At 39.4% G+C, this 26,459-nt stretch overlaps 1 long non-coding RNA gene across 2 annotated transcripts; it reads right to left on the reverse strand.

Moving 5' to 3' along the window:
* On the reverse strand, positions 1-26,459 carry LOC145792412 (uncharacterized). Of its 2 annotated transcripts, XR_014331817.1 has the most exons (5): positions 26,314-26,459; positions 3,231-3,357; positions 2,132-3,134; positions 1,537-1,768; positions 2-1,064 (listed from the first exon to the last, which is right to left on the reverse strand). It is a non-coding gene; the product is annotated as an uncharacterized LOC145792412 (long non-coding RNA). The 2 variants fall into 2 exon arrangements; XR_014331816.1 differs by having other exon boundaries at positions 1-1,064; positions 2,132-3,357.

Here is a 26,459-nt window from a genome sequence, read left to right on the forward strand (position 1 = left end):
CTGTTTCACAACAAATGACATCCTATTTGTAAATATTACTACGTACAATATTACTACAATCCACACCAACAAATTGCATTGCGCTTCTACATTACATTCGTACTATTTTCTAATCTTGTAAATGGTACACAATTTTACCTACATAATACATAAATATGACATAGAGCAATAACTAACATATTGTACACCCTTGTATACACCAAATTGGCGGCTGTGGATGAATAATATTTCACAAATACATTTAGTAGTTGGACTATATGTTTCCCAACATTTTATGGTTGTGCATGTACACCAGCTTGTCTCTTATGTGAAGGTGCACCGTTGCCATATGGGGGTCATCATCCCCAACCATTAAACCATCTTCTCTATGTGCAGCTTCGGGTATGCCATTTACTACTGCAATAGCGTCTTCCTCGGTTATGATGGGGCTAACAGTCGTTTGATTTTTAGTTCTTTTACCTATATAGTTATGTAAAGCCATTGAGGCACTAACTAACTGTACTTGCATAGATGCGAAGTCATACTGAGGCATATTTCGAATAAACTCCCATCGATTTTTCCATGCCTCAAATGTTCATTCCATGACACTCCGTAACGACGCATGAAACTTGTCAAATAATTCCCTCGGGTTTGCTGAACTCCTAGACCTTTGGTCGCGAAATTCTTGTTGGTGATAACGGCTGCCTTTGAATGGTGCGAGGTAACCTGTGCGGTTTCGATAGCCAACATCAACAAGAAAATATTTGCCTACATGAATGCAATAGATACCGCGGCAAGGTTTCATTTTGTTTTTTATATATAAATACACACATGTATGCGTTTTTTATCATAACTTCTTGAGGGTGCGGAAACGGTACATTCTCATTGGTGATTATTTTGTTGAAGATGCGACTATCGTGCATATTTCCTTCCCATCCAAGTGACACAAACATGAAACACATGTCAAAATCGCACACAGCCATGATATTTTGCGTGTGACAATTTTTTTTGCCAAAATATGTAGCAGCCTCAAGCCCCGTAACCTTCGCAGGAACATGTGTGCCATTTATAGCTCCGATACAGTCCTGCCAACAACAAAATCTACATTAATGGCATTTATGCCATAATTTCCCGTACGAACCCATTTCGTAATAAATATAAACAATGGTTTTTACACATAAACTTGAATTTCACATGTCGACATTGACGCGTTTCTGTCGAATTTTTCCCTATTACATGATATTGGTAATAGATTCAAACAATTAAATTTTCATGCGTACGCACATTGTAACATTTGTATTTTTTTTTAACTACTTCCTATTAAAGTTTTTAATTTTGAACAAACACCATCAATGTCATTAACAAAACTTTAATGTATTTTTCGGTAAATTCAATGCCTTATCCAAAAAACTAATATGAAAGGTCAGTTGTTTTGTACACATTAAACCCATGCGTTTTCCCATGACCATGAATAATTACACATAATTTTTATTTTGTTATTAATATTAATTTCGAACACTTGAATAAACTAATTAAATTAAGATTTCGAAATGGTACCTTGAAAGGTAGGTATTTCCATTTTGACCATATGTATGGATGTAGATCATGTTGATTATATGTTGGCTTGCAATGCACAACAGTAATCTCATTCATCATCTCTAATACATTGTGCACGTGGCGTGACATAGTCTCCCTCGAATGTTGAAAGCGTTCCTAGATTTCTCGATTGTTAAACCCTTTCAACACGTGGATGAACATTGCAACGCTTTCTTGCATTCACGTTGGGGTACTGTTAAATCAAAATCACACAACGATGAAAACATGTCCTTCGGCATACAAACATTTTATTCAAAATGACTGACGTGGCCTGCATACAGTTTGGTTATCCATGCATGTCCGGTCAAAATAGAAGTTCTACATGGAGTTTTATGTTGGACAATCTTCACTGTATTAAAAAAATAAATTATGTTTGTGTACTTAACAACAAACGGAATACAGAAGAAATAAAGGAAACAAGAGAGATTGTTTGATTACAAAAATCAAACCGGAATATAAAAAAATAAATAAAACAAATTTTTATTTTGTTACAAAAATAAAATAAAAATCTGAAACAGAAAAAATAATAAAACTAAAAAATAAATTAATTACTTACCTTATTAATTTGTCGAACAAATTTTTTGATCAAACCCAGTGTTTAACACTGTGTCCTTAAGACAGATTCATCCTCTCCACGGTGCTTTCAGATTGTGGACGTCTATCTCCTAAGATAAAATGATCAACTACAAATAATAGCAGCACTACAAATTATTCGCACAACGAACACACTTTGTGTTTACACTCTTTCTCACAAGAAAAATAATGCAGCAAAATATAGAGAGAGCAAGCAAAATTTTGGGACAAAAATTCAGTGAAAAAACCAAGTGAAGGACTGCCTATTTATAGATGGAATGGTGGCCTTTCAGTTTGAATTAAACAGGTAGCAAACCTGTTTGAACAGGTACCATACCTGTTCGGTTTAAATGAACAGACACAAACCTATTCAGTTTGAATTTTGAACAGATATGGGTTTGAACTGAATCTATTCGGATAGATAGACAAATAGAAACCTGTACAGAAATTCTGAAGAGGTGCAAACAAATTTGAATTCAAAAATTGAAATTAAACTGGACAGATTTTATTTTACCAAAAAATAAAATTAAATTCAAATGCTTTTAGCCCAAAAAGATAAGTATTGGGCGGGCAAGCTCAACCTAACCTCACACCACGCACCCGCGCCCAGCCCAGCCCGCCCTACCAACTGGACGGACAGCGGCGCGCGGGTGTGTGTTTATTTTTGGGTCCAATGGGTCTAGCCCAATTTGCACATAACCTCTCCCTTCTACAAACTTAGGGTACCTCTTGGGGCCCTCTCCAAGTTACAAACCCATGCCTTATAAACCCACAAAAAATTTGCCCACCAAACTAATGTGAGACAAGCTTTTATTCAAAATTTTAAGAAATTTCTACCAAAACTCCATTTCCATGGAGCTCACTTTGGCTTCAATTTCCCATTCACCCAATAATGGTTTTGAGCAACCAAATATACTACGTGAATCACAACGCGGCATAGAACGTGTTACCACTTTCACCGACCAACCTTGGCGCATGGGTCCCACCTAAAAAATAGACTAAAGTTTAGGAAAAATTATGTTTTTCCCAAAACCATTTCTAACATTTTACACAAGTGTTTTTCATAATACCCTTGAACATACCAACATGCTTCAAGGAATGTCCAATTATTTTGTTGTTGCAGCTGTATTGCCATTTCATTTAGCATTTCCATGAACCCGTCTTTGTTGCTACCTTCCCCGTCTTTCATTACGACGAATGCAGTGAGACCTACAACATATCCACTGTTCAAATTAGTTGACCTGTGATTGGCATGGGATAATGTAATAAAGTGGTGAGGACATTTTGTGACCATTATAGTGCTTCTTTACCACCATAACCAAGGAAACCAAAAAACCAACTCAATGTAGTGCAGAAAAGAAAACAAAATAAACAATGAAACTGTTGCTACTTCATAATATAAACCATGAAATTGTTGCTTTTACTTCCCACACAACGGAAGATACGAGAAAAAAATAACTAACATAATTAAACTGCTACCCTATGTTCTCTACAAAGTTGCATCAATATTATTATGAACCAAACATAATTCTTGTTCAACCCACAACATACCGACCACAAAAAAAAAAAAAAAGGAACAAAACACCGAAAGCAATTTTGTGTTTATTATAACGACACATAGCCATTAATTTCAAACATGAGGATGCCTGGAAACCTAACCCAGTGCACAATTCAACAACCATCAAACCCATCGAGCACTGAAGAGGTTCGCAAAAGGCACAACAACGCTGCTTTGCATCTGCTTCTGCGACAACCACCCTATAATATGGTCATCATCGGGCTGGCACATCATCACCTCCCGGTAATCTACCTTGTCCATCGGTGACAATGCAAAGTGGAATAGTGGCGTATCGAGAAGGGAAGGAATGCATTTCAGATGCTCCATGCACTCAGAAATTGTGTATAGTGATTCGTTACTAGTCACGTACTTGACAGTGACTTGTTGATTTTGGATTTGAACCACATTTGTCAAGTTGTTCATGCTTTCAGCTATAATTGACGGACCACTTGTCGGCTTCTTTGACTTTCCACAACTTGCGGTTGGAGTCCGTTTCCTTTTTCCCCTATGTCACTAACTTTCATTGACGATTCAGCCTCCACGTCGGCTACACATGCGGGATCGAATCAACGAATAGGTGCAAACCTAAACTCTCTACAGAATCTGATGAAACCACAGCAGGTTCATCAATTTTCTCTTTTGGGGTCCAATGATGTTTACCCGTTACTGCAACTCCTGTGAAGACCGTCTTCATCAAGTCACGGTGCTCCAAAGTTTTTGTCCTAAACTTCGCGTATGCCTTGTTTGTCTGAAAAAAAGTACACAGCTGTTGCAAACCAGAATATGGAGATATCGAACAACCAACAAAAAAAAAATTCAGCCAAAAAAAATGAGTTACCAATTCCATCTTATCCTACCATGCATCCAACTCCTTAAACAAACTAGTTTCACTATCAAATCCAATCCCAGTAATTTCTTTGCTAGCATCCATCAACTTCGTCTAAGTAGTTCATTCTTTTTTCAGACTCATATATTTGTTTTTCAACTGTTTCAAACCATGCTTTTTCCCAATTTTTTTTTTCAAATCTTTTTACCAAAGACTTGTTCCCAGTTTGGTTCAGCACAAGGAATGGACGATTCCCTTTCAAAATCTCATTGCAAATAAGCTGTAAGAAAATCCTTGTTAATTCACTATCCTAGGATGTTTTGTGCAAAGGCTGTGTTTTGTCAACACTGTTAGACCCTACCCAACCAATCCATTTGTTTTTGGAAGGGTTATGAGGAGAAGTACGTGTGGAAACCATTACGACTAACCATGAAGACATGACAAGAAGAAGTAATTTACGGACCAAATTCAACACAAGTAAAAATTAAATGCCAATGAATAATATGAACAACATTTGGTCCTCCTGGAAACATAATTGCAAACAAGGTATAACCAATAAACCATGAAATTGAAATGAAGGTATGTGATGTCCCGGGTCTTGAACTCGAATAGTATTGTGTAGTAGGGTAGTGTGCATTACTTTCGGTGTGTTATTTACTGTATTGGGTCATTGAGATTTCTTTTCTACTCTTACTTAACCTCTTTTAACTTTTTTGGGTATTTTGGGTTTTGGGCATTGGAACTTGTTTCGGAGTACAAAATCAAATTCTGAGTTTTCTAGGCAAAACCGCTTGTGCGGATCTAGAAACCGCATAAGTGAATCAACACAGGATTTTCAGAGCCTTCTGGGCAAAAAAATGCTCAAGCGGATTTTGGTTACTGCTCGATGTAGACGCGCCCTTGGGCTTCATGCTACAGTTCGGACTCAATGTCACTGTTCTTAATCTGATCTCACAATGTGCAATGTGAGATTGATAAATCACCAAAGAGTTCAAATCCGGCAAATCGTTTTGAAAAACTGATTTTTGTAAAGAAGTGCCAAACATGGACTGCTTTGCTAGATACAGAGTCGCCACCTAAATATTTTATTTTTGGAGAAATTTAGGAAACCCTGACTCGTGCCTAAGGCCATGTGTCCGTCATCACCAAAGTTGTCTCGGCTCGGGAACTTGGGTACGAGAGGGGAAGGTCATCTATGAGCACCCTCGCTCGCCTGATCAAAGATCGGCCTGTACTAAGTATGATATCTTGTTTTTGAAAACACATGCGTTCTTATTCCGGTTAATTAGCTAGAATTACTACATGATGCACACAGCAAACAAGTATAGACTAGATCACCTAATTTGGAATGAAGCATCGCATATCTATTTGTTTGAAAATGTTTTGAAGTTTGCTACTTGCAAGTAGACTAAAATGCGGATTTGATGAATTGTTCCAATTCAAGTAATCCAACCTTCACCCACAAGCATTTAGGCAGTTATATCATATAAGCAATTAGCCTCATGGCAAGCATGCTTTCATGGCAATCGATAACACACATGCAGTATGCTAAAGTGTAAACACTCAAAGTGTACTCCAAGCCAAAATAGAGAACTAGTTAGAAATCAATGCATGATCCTAGTTCATGTTAAAATGGCTAATGCATCGCATGCAAAATGCAACTAGAAATAGGCTCGGCTATTCTAAGATGGCATATGAGATGTGACAATTCGATACATGTATTCAACTTGGAATTGAAATACAATGCAGTTAGTATGATACGTCGAGCCTAGTGCATGTAATACAGATGAATGATGCAAACATGCATAGCATAAGGATGCTAATTGAAATATGACCTAGAACTAACCATCAAAAGCAGGTAAGTAAAAGGGAGAAAGACATGGGGTTGGAAGACATTCACACACACGCACGCTTATTACAAGATTGTGCCCTCTCGACGGAGGGACTAAAAGAATAATACAAATTAACTAATTAACTAACTAACAAGCTAATTAATTATTACACAATACTTAACTAATTAAACGAATCAATTAAGCTATGAAAACAGTAAAACAGCCTCGGGAAGAGGGATGCATGCATGTTCGGTCGGCTTTGCTCGGAAATCCGTTGCCATGCCACATGTTGCCTCTGTTTGCACTGTTCTGTACCTCTGAAAATTGTGCCAACCTTTGTGACACTTCTGAACCACCTTGTGGACATTCTGGGAGGCCATCGGCCAAAAGATAGGATCATCGACCAAAAGTATGGCTCTCGGACAGATGTTTGTAGTCGATTGGCATTGAAGATGGCCGATCGGCCATATCTTCCTGCAGAATGCTGTTTTGCTGTAGCAGAGGACAAACAGAGCATAGCAATGCATTTTCAAGACAATGTATGCACAACCACCCTCCCTATCATGTCATGAGCTCAATGGAGTATGTTTCTTGACCCTCGGACCACCAATCATGCATTTCAATTCATGATGGCCAAAGGAGCCAAGTGTGCAATTTATATCAAATGAAATGCACACAACACATAAGGGGCCCTACCCTCTATCATGCTTGATCAAAAGGCAAGGGATGCATGCATAGTGCTATGCAACCTAGGCATGCAAGCAAGCTAATGCAACATGAGCATGTAAGCAAGCAATGTGCAATAGGCATACAACCTAAATAAGTAAACATGCAAGGCATGTAACAATAATGCCAATGACAAACATGCAACAACATGTGAGGCAAACGTGTGACAACATGTAAAGGGACAAGTATATTTAGACCAATGCAATACATACATGATGAACTTAACAAAGTAACATAATCATGCAAGCGTTACAATGTAATAGGCATGCAACAACAATACCAATGATAAGCATGCAACAACATGCAATGGGACTAGCATGCAAACATGCAAAGCAACTTAACAAAAGGCATGCCAAATGCAATATAACCTAAGCATGCAACAACATGCAATAGGCCAAGTATGCAACAACATGCAAGGCAAGCATGCAACAACATGCGAAAATGGACTTAAACCAACATGGACAACTCTCAAACATGCCTAAATCAGTGGCCAAAATGCTAAGAAATGAGGGACAAAAGCATATACAAACATGCATACTAATTGGCCTATCACCTAGGCATGAAGACACAACTCTTAAGCACACTTAAAAAAGTGAAAAGTATGCAAGTGTGACAACACTACATGCTCTGAAATAATGTTAAAAATGATGTCAAATCACACATATAATCATAATCATAGCATGCATAAAGCTTAAAGCCTAAGACTAGCAAAGGGACTTGAACCAAAGCTACACAAAACAAAGAGCATATGGCGAGTATAACAAAAAATAGTCCTAAATCATGCCAAAATGAGCCTAAAACATGCAATGGCCAAGGCCAAAACATGCTAGAAAGGTGGGCTCAAAACAAGGAGCATGCAAGGCTAAAAAAGGGGTGTTACACTACACCTATCAAAACCGAACATGGTATGATTTAAGCAACCAAAATCAGAGTTATGGCATGTTAGAACAAGACCAAAAACACATTGAAATGGCACCCTAGAGGCCTAAACATGGAGGCATACGCAATGGTCCATTCACGAGGCACAAGACATCAACTCTTTAAAACATTAAAGGAGTGATAAGTGCAAGTATATGAGCATACTATATGGATTGAAATAGCATAACGAGTGATGCCAAATCATTGAAATGGTCCAAGTAAAGCATGCTAGTGACTTGGACACTCAAAGCTAACAAGCTAGATTACATGGTGGTTATACAAAACAATGCAAGCATGACCAAGACAAGGCAAAATAGAGCTCTAGAATGGTAAGACAAGGCTAAAAGCTTCATGGAGTTGAGCCAAAATCATGCTAAAATGACATGTTACAACGTGATGCATGTTGAGGCAAACAAGAGGATTTCGAGACAAGTATATGAAGCATATAAGAGGCCATCAAACCAACTTGAAACGGAGGTATATTATGGAAAAACAAAGCCTAATACACACTGAAATAAAGCTAAAACAAGCTAAGCATACAAGCCACCAACATAAGCCATTTATGCAAGCATTTAAGAAGACAAGGAGAGGGGATGACCCTCTCCTATTTAAGATGTCAAAACCACCTTTTCACCACTGAAAATCCTCTGAATTTCAGTGGTAGAAAGGTCATGCAAAGCTAAGAACAAAGGCCAAAAGGGATGGCCTAAAACAAGGCCTAACAAGGCCTTGGAGGGGGTAAACAACCCCAAACCAAGAAGAGACCTTAAACAAAGGTCTAAAGAAAGTAAAAATAGAACTTTTATCAGTTAATAGCTAAGCTTAAAACAATAAGCAAGAAGGGCTAAAAGCTTAAGCAAGAATGGGGTATTAAAAGCAAGTTTGCTCACCCTTGAAGAACACCTCCAAGAACACAACACCAGCAGGTTTCTCTGATCAAAATCACCTCAAGAACCCTAACACCAACTACTTAGGACCTCAGCAACCAAGGATGGTGTTCTACTAGGTGCTCTAGTGCAAAAGTATGAACAAAACAACCTTTAGGGCACAAACACATACACAAACATGTGAAGAGATGGAGATATAGAGATAGATACAATTCTCTAACACTAATTTTTTCAGAACCTCTAAGAAGGGAGGAGGAGCTCCCTTCTTATAGAAGTCCAAATTCTAAGCTTCCTAAGCAAGCTAAGGCAAGGGACAAATCTCTCCATACATGGAGGGGGTGAATTGTGGATGCCAGCTGTGCCAGCTGGCATAAAATATCTGCATAAAGCAGATGAATAGGGTTCGGCCACCAAAAATGGCCGATCGACCAACATAAGGGCCGGCCGACCAAAAATAGTGTCGATCGGCCAACACTTTTGGCCGATGGCAAGAAAACAAGGCCGATGGCTTCAAGCCTTGGCCGGTGGGTTGAGGGGATGGCAAACAAGCCATCCTTTTTTCCTTAGAAGCAAAAACACAAGTGTTTGGTCTACAACCAAGCACAAAACAGACAAGTTGAGAGATCTTGAGGCAAGGCGCGCGGCCGAGACCTCCAAGAACTCAAAACGAACACGAGCATGGATAAGCATCGAGTGTTCAAACGATGACGTGCAAGTCTTCAGGACGGTCAAAATGGGGTCTCTACAGTTGCCCCTCTTTGACAGAACTCGAAAGTCATAAAAATGATGGGAGTGAATGTCAAAGTCCAGAGACGACCCATTTTTGACGAGGCCGAAGACTTAGACAAGTATACAAGATAACAAAGATATGCGCCCGAAGGCAGGGGCAAAATGGAAAGGACATGCACGGTGCCGAACATAACTTATGATCATGCAAAGGGAGCTGTAATGAAGCATAACATGCAACAGTTTTAAGCAAGCGAATTCGAACCAAACTACATTACATGCAGAAAGGATGTAAGAGAATTATTCAATTCTCGCTATGTCTCACGCAGAAAATGTATAATACTTGTTCGGTTCGCCTGGTCGCGCCAGCCTCAAATGAACCGTACATACAATATCGTGCCTGCAAAAGAAAGAAACTTAATAGGTACAATATCGTTAGAAACATACATAGCAACGCAAGTGAGAAGTGCGTGACAACGCGAGTGAAGTGTGCATAACAATGCAAGTAACGTGCGAGACAACGCAAGTTAAAGATGTACATAACAATATAAGTAAGAGAAGTGCAAAACAACGCAAGTTAGATGGGTTTGCAAAACAATGCAAGTTAGATAGGTTGTAAAACAATGGAAGTTAGATAGGTTACAAAACAATGCAAGTTAGATTGATTGCAAAACAATGCAAGTTAGATAGTTTGCAAAACAATGCAAGTTAGATAGTTTGCAAAACAATGCACGAGTTAGTAGAGGGTGCAAGATAATGCACGAGTTAGTAGGGAGTGCAAGACAATGCACATAACGAGCAAGACAATGCAAGTTATAGGGGGGTGTAAAACAATGCACATAACGAGCAAGACAATGCAAGTTATAGGGGGTACAAAACAATGCACATGACGAGCAAGACAATGCTAGTTATAGAGGATGCAAAACAATGCAAACTAAGTGTAACGCATAACAATGCAGAAAGGGATGCAAAACAATGCATTCTAAGTGTTCATGACAATGTAATGCACTAACAAATGCAGGTAAGGTGCGCAAGATAGCGCGATGCAATGCACAAAACAGTGCGATGCGCAAGATAGCGCGAGTGAAATGCAATGCACTAACATGTACATATGAGGAGCTCAAGATAGCGTGATAAAATGCATGCACAATATAACAAAACAGTGTAAATGATATACAATGTAACGAAGCAATGCAAATGGTATGCAATGTATTTGAGATGATCAAACCATAAGCAGTACAAAACCACACAAATATCATAAAGGGATGGAGATGAAACATCAGACTACTTTTAACACAGAAAAGGCAGTGGGCACGAGCCGAACGACGCCTAACACAGGCTAAGTGCATACATCCACAGTACTGGCCTCAACCCAGCATGGATGCTTACACATAACAGAACCGTGTTTTAACGTAAAAAGGGTGCGAGCATATGCAAAACTATGTGTTTTGCAGAGAGACTACAAAGTACAAGTAATTGGGTGGTATGATACAAGTGAGGAATGATCTGCTGAGGAAAGATCGTAATCCTAAATGCTAAATACAACAAAACAAAGTACAATACAATAAATGCAATGGATGAAGTGAATAAGGCTCGCGGCCAAACCATATTTTGCCTAGAAAAGGCATGAACACAAACAAACCACGTCTAACACAGAAATGGTGCCGTCACCCTCAAACCACAATTCTTTTAATGGAATAGGCGCGTACACATAATCACATAACCATGCTTTAACGCGAAAAGTATGGGCACATGCCAGACTAAGCTTAACATGGAAAGGCGCAAACAATACAATGGATATGCAGTGAATGCATGCGATAAATGCTATGTACAATGCAATGTAATAGCTAAAATGCAATGGATGGAGTGGATAAGGTGCGCGGCCAAACCACATTTTGCCTAGAAAAGGCATGGACACAAACAAACCACGTTTAACACAGAAATGGTGCCGTCACCCTCAAACCACAATTCCCTTAGTGGAATTGGCGCGTACACATAATCACATAACCATGCTTTAACGCAAAAAGTATGGGCACATACCAGACTAAGCTTAACATGGAAAGGCGCAAGCGATACAATGGATATGCAGTGCATGCATGCAATAAATGCTATGTACAATGCAATAGATATACTAGATGATGTAGTAGTTAGGAAGTGAAGGTACCTTACAGGGGCAATTGGCAATGACCTTCCTCAACAATGTCCTACCTCATGCTGATGTGGGAATCTTCCCCTTCTTCTCGGTTGAACCACAAGTACTACTTTTCTCCCAGGCTATGGTTGTAGCTTTCCCTATTCTCCAACAGGGTGACAGACTAGGTTGGTTCAGTATCCAGAATTAAGGTGCATACCCGCTACCTCAACCTATGGGGCTTCCACATAGATTTAAAGCTGGGGATACACCCCTGCGTATTCAAACTAGACTTTAGTCTCGAAAATCCCGAACCTTTGCGTTCTAGGCATGAGCCATTTGAACTCTAGTTTTCACCATCTCAGTTGATCTCTTAGGAACTCACAACAAACACAGACAGGTTTCTATACCAGCCCACCAGAAGGCGTTCGGGCACGACAAACACCAAAGGAATTGCACCTTCAGAGTATTTAAGGTCTCCTAGACCAGAGAGGGATGCGAATACGTCCAAGCGCGTCTTATGCGAGAGGAGAAAGGTATCCAAACGGGCGCCAAACACGAGAGGAGGAAGGTATCAGTCAAACTGAACTGGAACTTCTCTCATGGGGTGAGTGGTGATCAACCGCTCTACTCTGATTGGGATCTCCCATTGTGTTCTTCGAACTCTTACCTTCAACTCATAGTACAAAGGTCTAGAAATGCTGACAAGGAGCAACGTCTGTTGGGGAAACCACGAATGCCGCTTTTCTTCCTGATCATACTCACAACTTTCTCTATTCTCCAACGCGGTGGCAGACTAGGTTGATTCAGTATTCAGAATTGAGGTACATACCCGCTACCTCAATCTATGGGGCTTCCATACAAATTTCAAGCCGGGGATACACCCCTGGGTATTTAAACCAGACTTTAGTCTTAGAAATTCCAAACCTTTGTGTTCTAGGCAACAACCATTCGAACTTTAGTTTTCACCGTCGCAGTTGATCTCCTAGGAACTCATTGCAAACACAGCCAAGATGCCTTTGGCAGAAACAAGTGCTTAGGGAGAGCACTCCTAATCGTGATTCTAATATTGAGACAGTCAACACAGTATTTGATTCACTTTGAACACACAGTTCGTACAGCACACTGTTCATTCTGAACGCACATCCCATAACACAGTACTCTGTTTCTCTGAACACACAGCCCATTCTGAACACTGCTCATTCTGAACACACAGCCCATAACACAGTACTCTGTTTCTTTGAACACACAGCCCATAACACAGTACTCTGTTTATTTTGCACACGGCTCATTCTGAACACACTGCTCACTCTAAACACACAGCTCATACTGAACACATGGGAACACACAGCTCATTCTGAACACATTGCTCACTCTGACACATAGCTCATAACACAGTACTTGGTTTACTTGGCACACGACTCATACAACGCACTGCTCACTCTGAACATACAGCTCATAACATAGTACTCAATTTATTCTGCACACGGTAAATTCTGAACAAACGGCTCAATCTAAACAGACAGGATGCGAAAACGGAACATGCAAAAGTTGAAACAAACTCAGATGTTCTAAATTTTCCCTCTTTTCTTTTGCTTCGTAGTCCAGAACCTATGTAGCTTCAGACAGGTCCTGGTTCTACTGTTCTAACATGACCTTGGTTGAATCCTGCAGTTTTATGAAAGAACAAATTCTATTTTGCACAAATGCAGAGAATGACACAGCACTCTGAGCACAAAACGATTCATTTTTGAAATCGAGAAATGAGCTCTCAACTGAGTATTGAGCCTACGACCGACCATAGTCAAAATGACTCAACAAAGACAAACAAAAGGTAAACAACCTAAACACATTGAGTAACACTCGAAACGACTCAAAACAAGAATCGAGAAAAATAACACAACCAACACGACACTCAAACATATTACAAAGACAAGAGATCTCTCAGATCATGAGGAGCCAGTTTCTCCGGGTATTGTTTCCCACCCTTTCTTATTTGTGATTCTGACATCACTTAACCCTCAGGCTCAGTTTTTCTCTCAAAACCCTTTTCTTACTTTTTCTCTCAACGCACATCTCTCTATTCTTCAATCTCTCTGATTTTTTTTTATCCCTCCCCTAGGTGGTTGATGGATAAACAGGAAGGTTGTGGGTTCATGCCCAGCATATTCAGCTCGTGGCTATTTCCTCCGGTGACATTTAGTTGATGCCCCGGGTGAGGGGGTGGAGTATTTTGATCCATCTCGGTTCGTGCTTCGCACTTGGCTTGATACCTCGTTGCTCGGAGGATGAGAGAGCTTTCAGCCCTTCATTGTTACCCTCAGTTGTGCCCTTTCTGGCAGGTATGATGCCCTTCTTGGCAAGCATGTTGACACCGAAGAAAAGACAGGAAGCCTGACTCAACTATGTCCCTAGTTCATCATTTTGACCATTTTTGTTTTGGTTTTCTACTAAAACAATTTTGACCAATATGAGAGTTAGATTAACACACTTGTTCGATTTTCTGATTTAAAATCATGCAAGTCAAGCTATGAGCACTGAAAATTTTCCCTTTTTATGGGGCCAAGAAAAGGTCCAGTTTTGAAAAAAAAAAGGAATAATTTTCGAGAAAATTAGTCAATCTCAGTAAAAATTCTCAAAAATTATTTTTGTAAACGGCCACTGCTTAACGAGCACAGAACCTACTCTCGAGATGCACAACCTCAGATCCAAAACAATGGAAAATTGCCCCTTGTTTGACCGCAGCACATTACATGGCAACGAAAAGTTGCCCCTTGTTTGAACAGCACCGTGGCACACTATATGGCAACGGAAAGTTGCCCCTTGTTTGAATAGTACCGTAGCACACTGTAACCAGTTCTCAAAGTGGTGACCACAACCGGATTCCGGATACAGAGAAGACAAAGATGGTCAGAACCATTACATGGACACAATCGATTTGGAAGTGTTTGTGGCTAGACTACAGGATGAAGTTGCCTACGTATCCCAAACATGGGGATCAAGCCCTACGTAGTTCCGGTTTAAGGTACACTTAGGTATTAACCTCTCCTTTTGCGCTCTAACTTTTGCCAAGGCCGCCCTTTCGGGTTTTCAACCTTGCGAGCTCTGTTTTCTTTTCTTCTCAATTCTTTTCATTTCTTCTTTTCTTTGTTCATTTCTATTCAGAATTTTTCATTTCTTTTTTTCATCATTTCTTTTTATTTTCTTCTTTTTCTTGCTCTAACTTTTGCCTGGGTCACTCTTCCAGATTTTCGGCCCAGCGAGCCTCTCAAGGATAAAAGTGTAGCTGGTCCATGTCAAATGGTTTTGAGATCTTGAAGCCATCTGAATCCAGGAGAGTGGCTGTTGTTCGCTGATGATGTAAAAGTCCATCCGATAGGGGTTGGATTTGCCCCTGACATTGTGTATAGGAACTCGGTTGTCCTTTAGTAATACTTTATTCTTTCCTTCCCTCTGGGATTTGGCATTCTTACCGATCTTCATTGGTTTGCAGAATGATTTATCTTTGGCTCTTCGAGCACACCGGACATTTTTTTGCCCCTAGTTCGAGGGGTGCTCCTAATCTAGCTTCGCAAGCTTCATTTGATCACATCTGATCTACTTACCCCAGGTTTAGGGATTTGCTTCAATTCTGGCCACACGGCCCTCACATTGTGGTTAACCGTTGAACATTCTGAATCTAAGTTCAAGGTTTGAAAGCAAAGGGGTTGAGTCTCAAGGCTGAGAGCGATCCTAAGCTACACAATCTCAAGAGCGATTCCACACAGGTCTTCACAGGACGGCGCAAAACATTTTTTGAAATCTTTTAAGAAAGCGACAAATCGCTCGTACTGAAGACAATCTAGATCAAGCCAGGATCCTTCTCAGTACTCACATTAACAAGCATGATTTCATTCATTAAGGGCTTAGCATGACTCTCTTTTTCTCAATTGATCAAATTTTTCAAAACCCGAGGAATTCCTTCCTTATTGTTTTCACCACAGTGTTCAAAAAGTTTTGAAAAACTTAGGTCAATGCAATGACTTAAAGGCACAGAAGAAGTAGGTAAAAATGCCCTGCCGTTTCATTCAAACTTCTGGCACAACCGGCATAAGGCAGAAATAAACACAAAAGTGTGAAAATCACTGCTGTTTCATTCAGATCTTCTGACACAACTGGCTCTAAGGCAGAAATAAACTCAAAAGAAAGAGAAAAAGACAAACACAAAACAAGAAAGTGATGTCTGAGGTAACACCTCCGAAATCACCCAACTCTAACAAAACAGGACTGACTCGATACAACAAGACAGACCCAACTGACTCAGTACAAAAAGACTGACTCAATACAACACAACAAAACTGACTGAATACCCAAGTCAGAAAGTAAAGTAAACAGCATCTGCAAATGCTCAAAATAGTGCGTGCCATACGCCACATCCGAAGTAAAGTGAGTGCTGCCTGCAGGTGGTTCATTCCCTGATCACATCACATTATCCTCCAGGTTCACTGATCCAGTGACAATAGACTTTGCTGTGCTTGGTGGGAGAATGACCTCGTTGTCAATCAAGTCTTGTACCTCGTGTCGAAGACGAAAGCAATTATCGGTGCTATGACCGGTTTGCTGATGGTACGCACAGTACTGAGTAGCGTCATGACTTGATGGAAGATGACTAGGGAGAGGCCGAGGCTTGAGGGGTTTGAGATGCTCTTTTTCAGCAAGGATTTGAAGAGCCTTGGACAGAGGTATATAGAGGGCATGGAAGACCCTGTGACCTCGAGGTAGATACTTCGAGGCTTGAAGACTTTTGTTGGACGCGCTAGCAAAGGGGTCGGCAGGCGTTGATTTGGTTTTCTGATCTTTCCCGAATACAGAATTAGGGTTGAGAGGAATGACTCTGGCACAACGGTCTTTCTCCCGATTTTCCCTTTGGCTTGAACTGCCCTCGTTTTGAGTGACCAAAGTGTCATCCATAATTTTTGTAGCAACTGCGGGCACTTGCTGTTTGGTCAGTCCCCCGGCTTTTAAAGCCTCAACAGCCTGCAAAAGTTGTTCATAGGGATCAGTGTCTGCCCCCATCTTGTTCTTTCCACTAGCCTCAGCTTGGTCGAAGGTTTGGGTTGCTATATCAGTGCGAAGTCCTGTTGTTGTCGACGTGTCATTGCCGGAACTTGGGATGGCTTCAGGTTGATTGAGTTCAATTACAATTCGCCCCAACAATGGAGGCTCTTCTGGCATGAAGTTCCCGGCATATGACATGGTCGACGGTGGGGCCGATATTCCATAGGCTAGATCAGCAACAGATCTCTGAAGATCACCGATCATTCCCATCAGCTCAAAAGTGGTGGGCTCACGGGTTTGAAATAATTGAGGTTCCCAGATTGGATGTGCGGCAGGTGACCTGGGCGGACGTTACATCTCAATATCGGTCTCACCCTGTATGGTGATTCCTTGGTTTAGTGCCGCTGTCATGACCACAATTTCTTCTGAATTCTGCATCATCATGAGTCTGCTGAACTGAACAGAGGTGATGTGACTGGTGGCTGACGGGTCTGATGAATTGGTGAACCTTGACTGGCCCTTTTCTGCCTTGCCTCAGCGAAGGAGAACACTGGTTGCTCTAAACCGAATCTCTGAACTGAAAGGGAAAACAGGCAGCATCTCAACCCAATTTCACCAAAATAGACATAAGCATAACTGAATAATTGTATTCGACCACTGATCACTGTTCCCCAAATTACTGCCCCAAAATTGAATCTGATACCCACAGATATAACTGATTCTCAAAATACTGATGCCCGCAAGCCTGATACTCAGACTTGTAAACTGATACATGTATTCCCTATAGAGGCATACTCTAAAAGCACATAGCAAGCAAATGAGAGCCAAAACACGGTGGCACTTATGCCACTTGGGAAAGGGAAGATGATAAGTTGAGAAACAAAGAAATCCCGTTAGTGAAAGTGGATTGGCAAAACCACGGTGGCACTTATGCCGCTTGGGAAAGGGAAGATGATATGTTGAGGAGATATCCTGAACTGTTCCCTTTGGATCCAGTATTCTTCCAAAATGAAGGTAATTCGAATTTGGAGGACCAAACTCTTTGTAAAGAGGGGAGACTGTGACAACCCTCACCTCTGATTACTGTTAAACTGTGACTGAGCATGATAAGTAATTGATCAGACTAAAATTCAGAATTTATTGCATAAGTGTGCTATCTTAATTGCATTCTATCTGTTTGTCGTAGATTGATCTGTTCGTGTTTTTAATTTCGAATTGCGAATTAAAGGCCTTATCGGCGGCCGAATTAGAAATTGATTAGTGTTATGTATTAATTAGAATTTATGTGATTTTACGGTAGGTTTAATTGAAATGTGATTTGGAATGATTAAATTAGATTAAATAATGTTAAATTACATTAGTTTGGCTTTATTACCAAATTGCCATTGAGTGGCCATTTCTTACACATTTTGTTTGGACTTAATGGTTGTACTTTATATCATTTCCTCATCTCATTTGTGACCAAAGCTGTGAGCAAGAAAGAGAGAGATTGGAGAAAACTTGAGTCCATCAAAATTGGCTTGGAACTTAGGAGAAATTGAAAGAGAATTGCATAATTGAGCTTCTTTACCTTGAATTCAAGACCTAAGGTAGAGATTTCATCCTCTCATTTGTACATTTGAGTTGTACATTGCATGGTTCATGGTAAATTAGAGTTTAAAGTCAATAATTGGTTTAAAGGGTTGAATTTGAGAGTGAATTCATGCATGCATGTACACATTCTTGAGTTTTGAGGTCTTTTCCATGAAATTCGCTACATGCATGTTCATATTTTGATTATAGTTCAAGAATCCATCATCTTTTTGGAAGGATTGAGTTATTTGACCATGTATTTGAAGCTTTGAATTTAATTGAATACATGCATGTTGTGTTTGAACTTTGTTCATGAAGTTTATTTGAAAATGGTGTTCTATTGACTCATCCTTGGGCTTTGATTTCTCAAATTGATCTTCAAAACATGTTATATTATGGGTTTAAAGTGTTTTTCCAGAAAATTGGCCCAAAAGGATCGAGTTTGAGGCTTAAATACTTGAGTTTTATGCTTGGGGATGAATCTGGAAATTCCAGATTTTGGACCCACGCTCGAGCGTAGAACTTCACGCTCGAGCGTACCCTCAGAGTCGTGCACTTCCGTTCGAGCATGGAAAGTTGCGCTCGAGCGTGAAATGCATGTACCCAGAAGTTCTTGTGTTTTACAGTCCGCTCGAGCGAGGACCTAAGTCTCACGCTCGAGCGGAGGTCGAGCGTCCGTCGAGCGTGAATTGCATGCATCCAGTATTTTTCATGAAGTTTACAGTCCGCTCGAGCGAAAGAAGTCATGCTCGAGCGGAGATCCTTTGTCTATATGTCCGCTCGCGCGTAGAAAGCCACGCTCGAGCGAGACCCCTGTATTCTGAAAATTTTGAAAAGTGTTTTAAAGTGCATCTTTGCATCCTCTTTCCATCCTAGGCATTTTTAGGCCGTGTTTAAGGCATCTTAATGAGGATATTGATGTAAAACCACACCGAGTCAAGATAGGGACTAAGTTATTGATTCCCAAGTGTATAACTTAGTATGTATTCGTTCTGTAACTGTATAGGGTTGGCATCCGAGGACGCTCATTAGTTGCTTATAGCCCAGTGCTCTGTGAGTAACAATGTTGTAAAGACACGTTCAATTATATCTCTTTCTGAACAAATAACTGTACTATTTTCTGAAATGACAATGCTTACTGAATGAATGTTTGTCCTACTTTTATGAACTGTACTCGTGATATCCATAATAACTTACTGTTACTGTACTGTTACTGTTACTGTTACTGCTACTGTTACAGAGATCTCTGTCGGTTCCCATGTTAAAACCACTACTGTATATTGTTATGATGGCCATCAACTGACTGTTCGGCCTGTTAAGACCTACTGTTCTGTTTTGCTATTGGATGTACCACATATGACTGCTATAGTTTCTAAATGACTGATATGACTGTTTAATTACTGAACGGACATTCATTCTTAACCTCTTTACACAACTGTTATTCACTGGGCTATAGCTCACTGTTTATATATATATATATATATATATGTAGGTGTCTAGGCACCGGACCGGAGCTAGGAGCGTCGGGTTAGCTCTCGTTTTGTCAAGCCAACCGTTGTGCCTCACTGCGAGGTTCCAAGTCATTTCAAGCTAAGGCTGTCTTTGGGGTGTTTTAGACTCGGCCTTTTTGTCTCTGTTTTGTACTGACTGGATAAGACTAGATTGTATAGTTATGGTGAAGGGATTTGGTCCCTAACCTGGATGTTTGTCTAGATGTTGTAAATATGTTTTGGTAATGAATGTGCATATGTTCAGGAAAGTCTTTTTGCATACAGAATGTCACAGCTCATTGGACATATTTATTTACTGTTTTGGCTTCTGCCAGCCCCTATACTCTGTATTATTGTCTCTACTGTTAAGCAGGCCTTCGGTAATCACGGATTACTGGCCGGTTGCGATGCTTAAACCCATAGGGGCGGGTTTGGGTCGTGACACATGAAGACACAACTCTTAAGCACACTTAAAAGAGTGAAAAGTATGCAAGTGTGACAACACTACATGCTCTGAAATAATGTTAAAAATGATGTCAAATCACACATATAATCATAATCATAGCATGCATAAAGCTTAAAGCCTAAGACTAGCAAAGGGACTTGAGCCAAAGCTACACAAAACAAAGAGCATATGGCGAGTATAACAAAAAATAGTCCTAAATCATGCCAAAATGAGCCTAAAACATGCAATGGCCAAGGCCAAAACATGCTAGAAAGGTGGGCTCAAAACAAGGAGCATGCAAGGCTAAAAAAGGGGTGTTACACTACACCTATCAAAACCGAACATGGTATGATTTAAGCAACCAAAATCAGAGTTATGGCATGTTAGAACAAGACCAAAAACACATTGAAATGGCATCCTAGAGGCCTAAACATGGAGGCATACGCAATGGTCCATTCACGAGGCACAAGACATCAACTCTTTAAAACATTAAAGGAGTGATAAGTGCAAGTATATGAGCATACTATATGGACTGAAATAGCATAATGAGTGATGCCAAATCGTTGAAATGGTCCAAGTAAAGCATGCTAGTGACTTGGACACTCAAAGCTAACAAGCTAGATTACATGGTGGTTATACAAAACAATGCAAGCATGACCAAGATAAGGCAAAATAGAGCTCTGGCATGGTAAGACAAGGCTAAAAGCTTCAAGGAGTTGAGCCAAAATCATGCTAAAATGACATGTTACAACATGATGCATGTTGAGGCAAACAAGAGGATTGCGAGACAAGTATATGAAGCATATAAGGGGCCATCAAACCAACTTGAAATGGAGGTATATTATGGAAAAACAAAGCCTAATACACACTGAAATAAAGCTAAAACAAGCTAAGCATACAAGCCACCAACATAAGCCATTTATGCAAGCATTCAAGAAGACAAGGAGAGGGGATGACCCTCTCCTATTTAAGACCTCAAAACCACCTTTCCACCACTAAAAATCCTCTAAATTTCAGTGGTAGAAAGGTCATGCAAAGCTAAGAACAAAGGCCAAAAGGGATGGCCTAAAACAAGGCCTAACAAGGCCTTGGAGGGGGTAAACAACCCCAAACCAAGAAGAGACCTTAAACAAAGGTCTAAAGAAAGTAAAAATAGAACTTTTATCAGTTAATAGCTAAGCTTAAAACAATAAGCAAGAAGAGCTAAAAGCTTAAGCAAGAATGTGGTATTAAAAGCAAGTTTTCTCACCCTTGAAGAACACCTCCAAGAACACAACACCAGCAGGTTTCTCTAATCAAAATTACCTCAAGAACCCTAACACCAACTACTTAGGACCTCAGCAACCAAGGATGGTGTTCTACTAGGTGCTCTAGTGCAAAAGCATGAACAAAATAACCTTTAGGGCACAAACACACACACAAACATGTGAAGAGAGGGAGATATAGAGATAGATAGATATAACTCTCTAACCCTAATTTTTCAGAACCTCTGAGAAGGGAGAAGGAGCTCCCTTCTTATAGAAGTCCAAATTCTAAGCTTCCTAAGCAAGCTAAGGCAAGGGACAAATCCCTCCATACACATGTATGGAGGGGGTGAATTGTGGATGCAAGCTGTGCCAGGTGGCATAAAATATCTGCATAAAGCAGATGAACAGGGTTCGACCACCAAAAATGGCCGATCGACTAGCATAAGGTCCGACCGACCAAAAATAGTGCCGATCGGCCAATACTTTTGGCCGATGGCAAGAAAACAAGGCTGATGGCTTCAAGCCTTGGCCGGTGGGTTGAGGGGATGGAAAACAAGCCACCCTCTTCCCTTAGAAGCAAAAACACAAGTGTTTGGTCCACAACCAAGCACAAAACAGACAAGTTGAGAGATCTTGAGGCAAGGCGCGCGACCAAGACCTCCGAGAACTCAAAATGAACACAAGCATGGATAAGCATCGAGTGTTCAAACGATGACGTCCAAGTCTTGCAGACGGTCAAAAATGGGGTGTCTACACTCGAGCGAATTTTTGGTGAATTTTCTAGGCACATCTCTGGAGCAAACCGCCCACAAGGCAAAAAAATCCACTTGTGCGGAATTGAAACCGCTTGTGCAGATTTCAACACGTCTGTCTCGAATTACATGCTCTTTTCCTCAAAACTAATGCCAAAAACTTGTTTGACCCACTTTTTCACTCCTCTCTCTCTCTCATCTTTTTTCTCTCTTCTCTCTACAAACACACCCAAATCCAAACTTCTCTCTAAGATTTAACTTAAATCTTCAAGAGTTTGAGGGGTTTTTTTTACACCAAATAGAAGAGGCCAACGAGGGCTATGTTGATAACCAATTGGATCAAGTTTCACCAACTTTTAGTTCTAGGGTTTTCTTCGTCTTCATCTCCCAAGCTTGAGGTAGGGATAATCCTTGAGTTATATATATATTTTTGCAAGATTATGTTGGTTTGATGTATTTTGTGCATGCTTGAGTTATGGTTTGGGTTGATGAACCCTAGATGATGTTAGAAGATGATTTGATCTATTTTTCTCAAAACTTTTGAGAGAATGAGCTATGGTCTAAGGTGTGGGTGTTGTTTTGGAAAAATCTTTTAAAAAATAGAACAAAAATCTTATTTTGATGGAAATCCTAGAATTTGGGGATTTTGGAAAAATGTTGAGATATTGTAAATTTTATGCTTAATAAATTGTTATGTGAAGAAATGATGGAGAAATTTCTATGGTTGCATTAAATGAGGAATTTTATGGAGGAAATGAAAATTGTTGACTTTGAAGCTTATTGTTGATTTGTCTAGAAAAACCAATATTTAGAAAATGATGTTTAACATGTGGAGAATACATGTTTGTTAATGTTGTTATATTATATCTTGGAAATATATTATGATGTTATATTGATAAAAGATGTGAAAATTTAATCACAATGGAGGATTGTGTGGAGGAATTGAAAATGGAACTTATAAATGCATTGTTTCATAATAGCATTGCCACTCCATTTTATCATTGTTGCAATTGGTTTAAAATCTTCCATTGGAAAAGTATGGTTTTTGAGAAAAGAAATTGTTTGTGAAACAAGATCATTTTAGATTTGTTTTGGGGTAAATACGTTGGTAAGTCCGGATAGGGGGTGTAGTTGGTATTGGTTAAGTTGGCCTGAGTGTCCATGGTAAAAGACTGAAAACATGCGCAGAGGAGGTACCACGTGCCTTTCGGTTAGCAATCGGTAAAGTAGGGATTGGTAGTGCTTGTTATCCCTACTTGCAGACAGCAACCTAGGGATTACTTGAGTCGTATTTACCGTCCCTTCGAACTATATTGAAATTATTGAAATTGTTAAATTCTCAGATTGCATTGTGCACAAACGTTTCAAAAGATAAAGATATATGTTTTTGAACATGGCATAGCATGTGCATTCATCTCAGGAGATTGTATAAAATGTATATATTTTGTTAAGATTTTTTTACTTGGGTTTTGTGCTTACCCTATGGGATTTTATGTAGGAAAGAATGTAGTGATCCTGCCGAGTTACAGGCATGATATATATTTTGAGAGCATAAGGCTCTTTTTCTTTTGTTATAATTATTTTTGACAAACCAACGACTTTGTGTGTATGGGTTTGAAAATGATTTTTGTGTAACTGGGCATAAGTCATGGAATTTGTAACCCTTGAGGGCATTAATTTGTACTTGATTTATTGCACCACATGCTATAGATTTATATTCTAGGAGTGTTGAATGTATAATCGCATGTGGAGTATTTTGTAAATCTCTTGAGTTTAATGAATATAAATGTTAGAGATTTGTGATAAGGTTAATGATGAGGTTCTATGTCCCTTGTGCATATTTGCAAGTGGAAGCTATTAATTAAAAAAGAAGATTATGTTGGTGGAATATGATGAGTTGTTATATGTTAATTTCTTGGGGACATTACAAGGTATAACCAACCAACACTTAAACAGTACAAATAAATAACCAGTGAACATAACAAACACAACCACTATAGAACCATTGCACAATAATATTCATTAATGTAGCACCAAAGTAATCACAAAAACCATATGACAAATTAAAGTCATTACATGCAAAGGTGTCAACAGTCATGCATGCAAAATGCCAAGTGCATTTACATACGCAACAACAAAATGACTACGACAATACATAACACAGAAATAATGGTTTTTAGGAGACACAACGAGTGTTGAATGTGTATGGCATCATCCCGCAAGTGCATGATAATGTCATTAGTGGAGGACGCGTAGTCCGTGGTCTGTCTCCTTTGTTCTTCACACTAACCAATCCAACTCAAATAGGGCTGATGAGTGAAAATAATAAATTTATTAGTCAAATGGTACAGGTAGAATCAAAATTATGACCGCAAATAAATTAGTTATTCACCACGGGACAAGGACAAGCATAGTAAGGACGCCCTCGATTTTTTGAGATCTTCACAACACATTGACCGTAGCCATAAGCACACATCCGACGTGGCCACGTAGTAGACGTTGCAATTGACGGAAAAGAAGCCATACTTTGGTTTTGGACCGTGTCAATGACTACAACAATTACACAAGTCGTAAGAAAGGTTTCGAAAGTTTGTGTGGTTTAACAGATGTCATGTTTTGTTTGGTATATCAAATATTAATTGTTGTTAACATTAGTGCAATTCGTAGTATAGAGAATTGGTTTGGTATGCTATCTATTTTTTAGACGAAAGTTTAAAGACAAGCATATTTGGTTCGATACACAACGAAAGTACAGCCCTTGTGAATACCATAAAATGGTGCCTCTTACAATTGAAGGATACTAACCTTCACAAGTATGAAATAAGTACTTTGCAAAATTTACAAATGTATATAGTAACATAAAACAGATGCCACAAACAGAAAAATCTAGAATGTTGCTACGTAGTCCCAACAAGCATGCACAACAGGTACTAAAAAACCAAAAAAAAAAAAAAAACAAAGAGACGTTGTACTTATGAATCAGTAGGTAACGAGTAAAGTTAAAAATGGTTTTGTTTCTTGTTTAACAGTAGTTAACGAGTAAAGTTAAATTTAAAATCGTTGCTTATTTCGCATAAAATGGAACTGGCTTCCATTTTGTTCAAACTAGTACGACTACAAACACCAAAACATAAACCCAAATGAGCACGTACATTTGCATGATAAACGCAAAGGTTGGCAATGAAAAAAAAATTGCAGTAGGAACTACCGATTTGTTGCCACATTTCCTTTTCCCACAAAATGAAGTACAAAAAAATTCCAAAAATCTGAAATGCATAACCGAGCAAATCGCATAGAACAACACATTACACAGAAAGTAATGTGGAAAATGAAAGCGCCATTATTAAATGATGACAACTACTGCCCTATTGCAACCAATTGCAACAAATTGGAAGTGGGTACGAACTTTCCAGCACAAAAACCAGAGACAAGCATCTAATACATAATTAGAGGCCAAACTTTCTGGTCTGATAATCTGTAATTTGCAAGAAAAAAGGAAAGGTTGCGAACAAAAAAAAAATTGTAGAAGCAACAATCGCGTGGTTGCCACTTTCTATTTTTGCTATACAGAACGAAATAATAACTGAAAAAACCAAAATGTAAAACATGAAAAAACCTAACAATTTGTACACAGAAACTCATGTGGGAAATTTCTTTGCAAAAAACAAAGGTTCAGAACATAAATTCTTTTGCAGGAGCAACACAAAAATTGAATTGAAATTTCGTTGTTTGGTACAAAGAGGTAAAAACAAATTCCACAAATCGAAAATGCAAAAATCAAGCAATCACAAAACCCAATACATTCTTAGAGAAATTCATATGTTACACACATTGCAAAAGGTATGGGTAGCAGTTGTCTAACTCTCCGTTTCTAAAATCATGCATAAACAAACTGACAAGCTGTTCATATCATCATTGGACATAAGAAACATGGACTATGAACAAAGACACCACAGAATAAACAAGAACGGGTGGAAGCAAAGGAAATCCCCAAAAAAGATAACCAAGTTTTGCCTACCTCACGATCAGTTTGAAGGAGTACACGATGCTTGCGATGTAGGCCTCGATCTACACTCCGATTGGCTTCAGATATGGCCACCCCCCTCTGCTCTTATTCTTCTACGCTCTGGTTCTACTTTTGAGTCGCCTCCTTCTTCGTGTGCC

Source organism: Camellia sinensis, chromosome 6 (assembly GCF_055761805.1).
Source record: "Camellia sinensis isolate YWXY chromosome 6, ASM5576180v1, whole genome shotgun sequence".
Classification (NCBI taxonomy): Eukaryota; Viridiplantae; Streptophyta; class Magnoliopsida; order Ericales; family Theaceae; genus Camellia; species Camellia sinensis.